Raw genomic sequence first — 10,955 nt, forward strand, 5'->3', positions numbered from 1 at the left:
GAATTTTCCGTTGTGTTAACATGAGATGATTATGTATTATGATGAATTGTTCCTTAGTGAAAGCATGACAATGGAATTTATGATAAATTTGTTTTAATTGGAATTGTGGCACCCTTGTTTTCATGTTTTACTCTGAATTAATTATTAATTTCCGTGGGGTTTAGAAGGGTGTTACAATAGTGGTATCAGAGCAGGTCGGTCCGTCTGGCCAATTGTTGAGTCAGTTGAGTTGCACGACAGTTGAATACTGTCGGCATATTATCCCTTGGTACACGACATGTGAGTGAATCACTGTCGGTACTTGTTTGTTTGTCGCAGGTGTTGGATTGAGACAAGTGGGGGAGAAGCTCCGCTTCTCGGTTATGTTTCAGTTGGGAGATGATTGATTCAGTAGGTTGTTGTTGGCAACAGGGCAAGCGTTGTTGGAGTTGTTGTTTCCCGAATCGAAGGTGACTTGGAATTAAGATTTGACTGGTAGTTGAGTTGGAACACCTTGAAGGAAGATGGTTAGAGGTATTTGGTGATTAATTATAGCAGAGGAAAATTAGAAAGTTGCAATGTGTCAGCTCTGCTAGTGTGCTGCGAGGTTGCCAGTTGAGTAGCCTTGCGACTCAGAAGGGTTTCAACTGCAAGTTTGCAAAGAGGATTGCGGTCGTAATGTTCCAGAAATCGCACTTCGGCGATGGGATATGTTGCTCAAGTTATAAGAATGTTTGGGAGTGAAGAGATATGATAGGGAGCTGTTTGGAATGTGATCGAGTTGAAGAGAATGAGTTTTCGAGTGAGATTTTCGTAAGCAAAACGCAGGAAAATTGCTGAATAGCTGCAGAACTTCGAAAATTCATAACTGAAGTTCTGGACATCCGAATTGAGTTCCGTTTGAAGGGTCGGAAAGCTAACGAGATGAACTTCGTTATAAAAATAGTTGCAGCAGCTGTAACATAATTAATTGTGACAGGATGACGTTGGAAAGAGGTGAAGTTATGGTTACTCTTGTTCTTATAACTAGATTTGTTTATTGGTACTGCACGGGATGTCAGTGTCAGTGTTGAACGGATTGAAGGAATAATTAGAAGGTTTGTTGAGAAGTAATTTTAAGAATTGAATATACCATTTGAAGAGTTTTGGGAATACCGTATAGAGCGTCGCTGCATGATGTCGATGTTGCATTTTCGGATAACGATTGGAAAATTCATATCTTGAGTTCCGAGTGTCAGATTTATGTGCCGTTTGAACCTACGAAGAAGAGGTATTATGTTCTACTTTTTGGGAGAGTTATAAATACAGTAGATTGATCCTATAAGGAAATATTGTGAAGTCGGTTAAGGAAGCGTGGAACTTGTTGAATAAGAATGCCTACTACCGCGATTGTTTGAAACGAAGTTGAGTAGAAAATGTTGTTTATGAATAAGTTAATGAGATGTTCGGTCAAAAAGATGATTTGAGTACCGATGTATTTTAGTGAGAAGTGAATTAATAGAAAAGATGGAATAAAGTTTAGAACTCTTGGAATCGTATTTGTGATGGCAAAGTAACGATAAGTATTAAAGAAGAATTTTAGAGGATTTCTGACACCTATTGAATGTGAGGACGACTTTGTTGAGATTCCGAGTGGAATGATATATGGACGTGAATGGATGTCATGGAATTTGGATTAAAACCACGAGTTATGAATGTGGTCTTGGTCTTGCAGGTTAGTTGTATGGTTCAAGATTCGAAGTGTTTAATGATCATAAGAGTTGAAGTACCTCTTCAATCAGAAATGGCTTAATATGAGGCAACAGAGGTGATTAGAGTATATTTTTTTTATTCTGGTTTGAATTACCATCCTGGTAAGGAAAATGTTGTGCTATGGTGTTGCGTAGGAAGTCTTTGAAAATGTCGGTGCTAATGGTGAATGAGTTGGATTTAATTGGACAATTTTGGAGACTTGAGTTGGTATGTGAAGGCATTCCTAATAGTGTTAGATTGGGTATGCTAAAGATAACTAGTGGTATTCTCGACGAGATTAGAGAAGGTCAGAAAGATGATGTTGAGTTGATCGATAGGTTGACTTTGAATTACCAAGGTAAAGGCGGTGAATTCAGAATCGACGAGAATGGTATAATGAGGTTGAGTGATTGGATTGGTGTTCATGATGTTTTGAGCTTCAGAATAATATTCTAGAAGAAGTACACCATAGTGAATTATTGAACTATGACGATGTTAATGAGTTTGGGTGCAAACTCGGAAATGGACACTATTACGTAGTAACGACGGTTTATGCTTAAATATGGTTGTCGGCTATCTATAGACAAATTGAGGACTTGATCACCCTTAATCTCTTGTTGATAGTAGACGGAATAATATAATTGAGATGAACTTGTTTTGTTACCTTAATGGTATAAGATGTGATGAATACTAAGCTGTGGGAATAATCACTCACTATTGTGTGAACTTATGAAGAAGTGAATATGAAAGAGTGCAACATGATGGACAAATGACTTAAGACGGGTAATCAGAGTCGCGCAGCGAAGGTGTGATGTGGAGCAGTGTTGTGAGTACTACTTGTGGGAAGTGAGGAATTAATATGTCAGGAGCCTACATAGAGAATATGTGTTGATCTATATGTTGGATTTAGAATCCAGTGGATGTAAGGATGCCGTGTCGAAGAATTATAACTCTTTTGAATAATTGCCGAGATGATGAATATGTTATTACGGTTGTACGTAGTTAACGAGTATGTTTTCTGCGAAATTAAAACGAAGAGTTGATGTTATATGATGTTGTAATAATTTTGTGCTGTTATTGAGGTGATATTGTAGATTCCAGATATAATGAGGAATTACACTCTATGAAGGACGAAGTTGATTTGACTCTTAGTAGAGAGCGTGACTCAGTTTGAGCTATTTTGTAAGCAACAGTATATGGATGCTAATGAGTGTGATTATAACTACTTGTGTGTGTACTCGCTCTGATGGTTAGGATTTTTTAATAGATGTAGTAACTCAAGGATTTGTTTTTGAGTGCGAGTAAGTAATGCTAAGTGGTAGATTAGTACCATGAATGGAAAAGAATGATTCTTGAAACGAATGAGTAGAGAGAGTCAGAATCGGGTAAAACTCAGAAATCTATTTGGTATAGATGATTGTGATGAGTAATCAGAATAGGGCAGCAAAAGTGGAATGTAACGTGTTAGATAATTGCTGGTATGACTTGAGAGGAGTCAGATAGTTGGAATTCAATGGTATAGGAATGTTGTTATTGAGTTTCTTGAAGGAAACGGTTGGTGAAAGGTGTAAGTATTACATTATCACTTAGATGGGAAAAGTGTGTCTAAGGATGGTAAGTTCGGTAGATGGTATGCATTACTGCAGTGTTGATCAGTGTGATTATACTACGGATTGTGTAATTATATTACTCAGTTGTTGAGCGTACTATATAGGTTGTACCTCAATGTTCTATTGTTGTTAACCTTTTGGAGATATAGCAAGTGGTATACTTTTGGATGGTCAAATGCGACGTAAGAATTGGGATTTGAATGTATGAAACATGTTTTCTGTTGGTTATGTCAGATGGATTTTTGAGGATTGACTGATGGTAATGATTAATTGGGAGCTGGAGAGTCAGGTGAAGGACTCTTATACGAGCTGGTTACTAGAGGTATGTTTTCGAGGACATGATTCAATACATGCACTCATATAATTGGTATTGCTCAAAAATTGACAAGAAAGGAGCTCATGTTTGAGAGAGATTTCTTGATTAAGAGACAAGGATCTGAAGTCTCATTGTATGGCTTTATCTTCAACAAATTCTCCTAAAATTAGGGTTTCCCTATCTTCAACTCAAGGCATTGATTGGAGGATGTAAGCTTGAGATTCATCTGGTCTTCCCAAATCAGGATTTTTGACCAAAGTCAACGTAGTTGAATTTTTTGTCAACATTTTAATCAGGAGCTGATTTAATGGTGTGAGGTGCCATGGGGTCCATGTGGAAGCATTCAGTTGATTTCATTGGTTGATTCTTGATTGAAATGGAACTCGCAGTTGATTCATCAGAAAATTCACCTAGGCCTAAAAATCAAACAGTTGACTTTTTTCAGAATTTTGTTCAAAATCAAGTCAATTATCATATTTTTGACTTTTTGTGGAAGTTTGGTCAAAAAAGGTCAATGGAATAATCAAAATCAAAGTTAAACCAAAATTTACCATTTTTGGATGGTAGTTAATTTAGGAATTTCCAAAAGAGGAAAGTTTCCAATACTTAGAGAAATTTTGAGGAGGTTATGAATGACTGGACAGCTGACTTCATGATCATTTTACACATGGTGATCTATGCATTATTTCAAGACAAGTTCAGCATGAAAAATATTCATTTTATGGCCCTCTACAACTTTGTAGTTGGGAAGATTTTCATTTGAAGCCTAGATTAAGAGTAATCGAGCTATGAAGTTGGAGGATTCAAACTGAAAGTGTGACAAGTTGCCAGGCAGAATTCCTCGCCAGCGCAAGCATTTAATCAAACGCGTGGCGTCCCATTTTTAAGGCAATTTTTAGAGAGTTACGGGCATCTTCTTGAATTAAGTTTAACATCAACATGTTCTATTCCATATCCTCTTTCATTTGATACCAATATTACCATTTTTGGTTAAGTGTGGAATGAGATATTGAGATTCAAAGTCGTGAGCGTGAAAACTGCACACGGACGAGCATGACACGAGACTGCGCGCGGGACAGGTAACTGAGCAGAGCAATTTTTTGATGAAATTTTGAACGATTCCCAGCCTGAGAACCCTCAAACACCAATATTTTTCTACTATGGCCCCTCTACGAAATTTGGGAACAAAATGAAGGCATCGAGCAAAGGATTGCTGCAGCATACATCAGCTTTCACCACCATTTGCCTCATTTGGCCATGCAAGTGTCTGAAGTTTGAGAGGCTCGTAAAGGCTTTACTACAAGCATACATGACTTTGCCATCAAAACAATACACGCTTTTGCCATCTTGGAGGATATAGCATCATTTTTCTTTCTCTCTCCATGGTACAACAAAAGGGACCACTCATTTTTAAAGGAATCCCATGCAACTCTTTCACATATACATACTCATCATGGAGAAACTACAAAAGAAAAAATATTATGTGCATGAAAATAGTAAGGGAGGCATACTCCAAATACACGACTTGTGCACTAAGTTGGTGAAGGAAATATCACCTACAGCGTTCCACCATAACATCATACACTCAACATATATAAACATCACCTTACTCTCATTTCACTCTCACGCATTCATTTTTCACTGTTTCAAAAACCTTCATTCTCTCTACTCTCTCTTCTCTCTCTCAACTCTCACCTTCAACTTCTCTCAACAACCATAACCAACTTTGTAGCAAACCTCTAACTACCTTTCATCATCATCTTCAACCATAAAAACTTCAATCTTCCATAATCAACATCTCCTTCTACATCCAGCAAGGTGATTATCATCACACCATCCTCATCTTCATCAAAAACAAATTCCATCATTAATCACCATTTGAGCTTCAAACGCAATCTCTGTTTTAATTCAACCATGGTCTCTGAGTTCAAGATTCTTCTTTGAGTTTATTTCTAAGTCAGCACAAGGTTTATCCAAGACCTCAAATATTCTTCACTATATGCATCAAGTATAAGTTCGTGTTCATTTGTAGAGTTTTCTTATTTGTATACTTCAAGATCTTACAGGTATGTTCTCTAAGATTCACTTGTATGTAGCACCTGGTATTCAATTGTATATTGCATATGCATGAAAATTTTGTGATTCTTGAGTGTGATCTGTTTTATATGAAATGCTTGTTGTTCACTTGTTTAGATCGCGTATATAGTACTACGACTGTTTGCAATCATATGTATGCTTGTTGTTCACATTTGGGATAATCAATGAAATCAAAGTTATTTTTATCTCTATTTCCTTAGTTTATTTTAATGTCTTTACCTCTTATTGTTGAAACTCTAGTTCTATAGACTTGGTAGGATTAGTTTCCTATCAATTGGTGCTTTCATTTTCGATCTCTATCCCAAATTTAAAGGCTATTCCAGTGTTTAATGGAGAAGAAGATTCCTACTCGTGGGTGTTGTGTGTTGAAAAATATTTCAAAGAACAAAAAACACCAGAAAAAATGAAGCTGCCAGAAGTTGTGACCGGATTGCAAGGTCCTGCTCGTCAATGGTGGTTATGGAGGTCTCAGCTTCATCCACCATCTTGTTGGGACACTTTTACTAGTGTGTTTCTTTGGCATTTTAAACCTGAATGGAGAAAATTTTTACCAGTGAATGAAGAAGAAGAGGAGACAAGCCTAGAACTCCAACTCTTACATATGGAACACGAGGAAGAAGAAGATGTTGCTGATATAAGTTACAAAGGTGAGTTGCCTCTAATGTTAAATACTTCAGCTATAGTTTCTTCCAATCTTAGCAATTTCACACATGAATCTTTACACAAGCCACCCTCTTCTGTTCAAAACCCTACCTTCCCAAATTGCCTTCAACATCCCTCATTAACACTCTCTACGCCATGTGTTCCGAGTTGTTCTCCAAAACTAATTTACTTTGAAGAAAAACAACAAGAACCTCCACCAGAACCACCCGACACAACGGTCATGGAAACTTCTTTCTTACATCCAACAATTCATGATGCATCAATTAGGGATAAATTAGAAGAGGCGAAATCACAACAATCAACAGTGCTCATGCATCTTCAAGAGAAATTGTGTGTTCCTTCTCATGATTCATCTTGGATTCATGATTTCCTACCCACACAACATCTTGCAACCTTCGATTTTACTGGTACTAATCTCTTTGAAACTTCACACCACGGCACAATAACAAATTCCCCATACCTTTCTTCGCCAAGATCTGTTAACAAAACCTAACAACCATACTTCGATTCTTCATTACTGCTCAACATCGAGGCTCCCTTCAGTGACGCCGAGTTTCACGATAATGGGGATTTTACAATTCCACCAAAACCGCCAGATTCCAAAGATGCGAGTAATAAATTGCGGCGACCACCAGAAATCCGACGTCATCTGGTAGTACTTGAAGAAAACTCGTGTTTATTGAACTTTCGTCACAGGTTCATATCTCTCTTTAAGCCATTGATTTCATTTCTGATGCACTCTTCAGAACAATTATTTGAGGCTTCTGCAACCAAAATACACAACTGCTCTTCACGGTTGGATTTCCATCAAAGTTCTTTGGATAAATCAGTATTTGTTATCAAACAACACTACAAGTAACTTGTGGGGTTTGAGCTCAAGAAATTTTGTCTGAACTTTGCAAATCTGCTACTAACTGCTACTCTAGTTTTTGACCCTGGACCATGCCATCCGCGACATTGCCATTTTGGATATGGCTTGACATTGACAGAAGACACAATGAGCATTACCAATTCAATCTACACGATCATTGAAGATTTTCTTTTGTTCTCTTTTGGCGAAGCTAATTCGTATTACTCCAAAGTTATGCTCATTATTTCTCATAATTTACTTTCTGCATGTGAGAATATGGGATCTGCTACTACTAATTGCACTGATAAAAAGAATGACTCAGTCCCTTGCCGTCAAATGGATGTTACTGGCCACATAAATTATTTTAGTCCACACTGGTCTGTTAAGGCTGTTGATGTACTTGAAGCGGTGAATATCTTGTGATACTATGTTGGCGCTGCTGATAAGATTCATGGAGAAATGTTCAAAACTTTGAGGAATCTTCATTTGTATACTTTGATGGAACTTATTGGTGTTGTTGGAAATATTATACATTGGAATTTTTCGACTGTTATGTTCTTTACTAAGGTTGCTCCTTCTTTGGCTGCTGGTTGTACTATGGTTCTTAAACCAGCTGAACAAACACCTCTCTCTGTGTTGTTTTATGCTCATCTCGCTAACGAGGCTGGAATTCCGAACGGAGTACTCAATGTAGTACCTGTATTTGGCGCAACTGCAGGAGTTGTTATCACCTCACATATGGGCATTGATGCAGTCAGTTTTACCGGTTCAGCCGAAATGGGTCGTTGCGTAATGCAGGCGGCTGTGTTGAGCAATTTGAAGCCGGTATCGCTTGAGTTAGGAGGCAAGTCACCTGTAATAGTTTTTGATGATGCTGATGTTGATAAAGTTGTTGATCTTGCTCTATTTGGAATACTTCATAATAAGAGTGAAGTGTGCATTGCATTTTCAAGAGTTTTTGTTCGAGAAGGAATTTATGATGAGTTTGAGAAGAAAGTGGTGGAAAAGGTGAAACACTGGGTAATTGGTGACCCTTTTGATCCTGAAGTTCAACAAGGACCCCAAACTAGTAAAGTGCAATTCTTTCTTATATTGAGCATAGAAAGAATGAAGGAGCCACACTATAAACTGGGGTTTGGAAAGTGGGAAACAAAGGATACTACATTGAACCTACTATTTTTACCAATGTTAAGGATGATATGCTTATAGCACAAGATGAAATTTTTGGACTTGTAATGACACTTTCTAAGTTCAAGACCATTGATGAAGCAATTAAGAAGACCAACAATACTAAATATGGTCTAGCAACATGGATTGTGACTCAAAACATGGACATTGCCAATACTGTGACAAGGTCAATTCGACCAGGCATCATTTGGATCAATTGCTACTTTGCCTTTGATAATGACTGCACTTTTGGAGGGTATAAGATGAGTGGATTTGGAAGAGATTATGGATTGAAAGCACTTTCAAATTTTTTAACAGTTAGGTAGCTGTCTTTTGTGAGGACCTGTTTGATTATTTTTACAAAAAGGGATTTGATGGTATCTAGAAGTATTCCTTCCAACAATGTTTCTTACAACCTTGAGGACAAGGTTGCTCTTCAAGGGGTTAGTAATGATAGGAGGTGCAATTAAATATTTTAATTAGTATTATAATCATGTTAGTTGTTATTTTATTTTGAATGTTGTTGAATTGAGCTTTTATTAGTATTTAGGCCTTTAAGTTTATTATCCATTAGGAGTATTATATAATGTAGTCTCATAGAGACATTTGAGATAATCAATGAAATCAAAGTTATTTTTATCTTTATTTCCTTAGTTTATTTTAATGTCTTTACCTCTTATTGTTGAAACCCTAGTTCTATAGACTTGGTAGGATTAGCTTCCTATCAGATTCATAGAAAACTAATTGCAAATTTGGAATCAGCGTGAAAAATCAAGTAGAAAGATAGTTCCTTTTTTATTTTCTGGGCGCGTTGTGAGCTCGCCTGCGGTGGTCGCGGCTGAGGAAGATGATCGGAGGCGGATCTCCGGCAACTGGTTTATTATCTTGTTTTGATTCTGTTGGTATACGTGGCGTTCTACCATTGGCTTATGATTCCCATTCATTTGGGCTTTTGATTTTATTGATATGATTGGGTGTCTTGGTGGCATCGTGTGATTGGACCTGATATTTTTTTTATCTTCTTCCACTTAAAACTTTGGTGACCTATTGATGCCATGTGATGTACGTTGCTATTTATCATGTGACATAGTCTAAATAAATGTACATGCTGAGTTTGATATGGAATAAATAATTAAAAGGGAAAATGGAACTAATAAGAGAGTGATGCAATTTTCAGTCTGGGCCGTGTTAGGTATTGAGCCTTAGCGCCAATTCTTTTTCCTACCTCACTGTTAAAGGGCCCAACACACCTCATAAGAGTTTTAGTTCATGTTAAACTGCTAATTCTTTTTCCTACCTCACTGTTAATTCCAATTTTTGATTAAATTTTGATTTAGGTTTAAAACTCAAGTCATGTACATTTAAAAATAATAGTTAGAGGTCACTAATTGTTTGTTTTTTTCATCTTTTGTGGTTATTTTTCCTTTGGGTTTCAATTGTGTTAATCCCTATTGATTAAGAGTGGGTCAAGTTAGGGACTTGATGAAGTCACCAACCATTTTGGATTTCATTTCTATTGTACGTCTTACTTGTTTAAGTTTGATGTTATGTCTTGATTACTTGCTTAAGTATCCTAGTGAGGTGATTATCTCTATGCTTTCTCTTTGCTTATCTCTTACCATTTCTTTGCCATGTTTCCTTAGGGTGGTGACTTCAATCTTGATTAAGATTAGTCACATAGAACAACTTAGGTTGAATTCTATGCATGCTAATGATAGGTAGAGATCCCCTTTTATCCTTGACCTTAGGGACACCATTTTATGATAACATTAGGTTAGAGATTTCCCTTTGTTAGTCATTCCCCTTCTTCATCTCTTTTTCTTTTTCAACTTTAAAACACCTAATAAATTCCGACGTGAATCATACTACTATTTCTTAGTTGGAAAGAAATGATTGGGGTGTAGACCCTAGTCTATTTCTTTGCTACTTTCTACTTTAGTGGGAAAGAAATGATTGAGGTGTAGACCCTAGTCTATTTCTTTGCTACTTTCTACTTTAGTGGGAGAGAAATGATTGTGGTGTAGACCCTAGTCTATTTCTTTACTACTTAGAGAAACGAGTGGGGTGTAAACCCTAGTCTGTTTCTCTATAATTTGCAAACCCTTTTTGTTTGATTCAAGTCAAAAATAAATTCCCCTTAAAAAACACCCAATCAAAAAACACTTAAAACACTTAATAAATATTCAATGCTTAAACAAAGTAAGGAAGTGATGCGAGGCATAGTAATGGGTCTCGTTCATCATGGATTTACATAAAAAAATACAAACAAAATCAGTTTCTTTTTCTTCTAAGAGCGTGTTAAGTCCTTTCCATACTTAGGCATATAAGTCTCCAGAGGTCAAGCATCGTTGGATTGTGATCTTAACCTTTGTTCACCTAAAAAACACAAAACAAACGGATTTTGTGTTGTTATATTAGTTGTAGTAAAAAAGTCGCAATCTTCACACATTGTTATAATAAATCTTTACATGGTTATTATAGAGTTATCATCTTACTTAAGGGTGATCAAGTTGTCATATGGTATCATGATTAAGTTAGTGTT

The 10,955-nt window shown here is 36.7% G+C and overlaps 1 pseudogene; it reads left to right on the forward strand.

The window, feature by feature from the left end:
* Window positions 1-7,390: 7,390 nt before the first annotated feature.
* LOC131596939 (aldehyde dehydrogenase family 2 member C4-like) lies at window positions 7,391-8,739 on the forward strand (annotated as a pseudogene).
* The last annotated feature ends 2,216 nt before the right edge of the window (window positions 8,740-10,955 follow it).

This window comes from Vicia villosa, linkage group LG1 (genome assembly GCF_029867415.1).
Source record: "Vicia villosa cultivar HV-30 ecotype Madison, WI linkage group LG1, Vvil1.0, whole genome shotgun sequence".
NCBI lineage: Eukaryota > Viridiplantae > Streptophyta > Magnoliopsida > Fabales > Fabaceae > Vicia > Vicia villosa.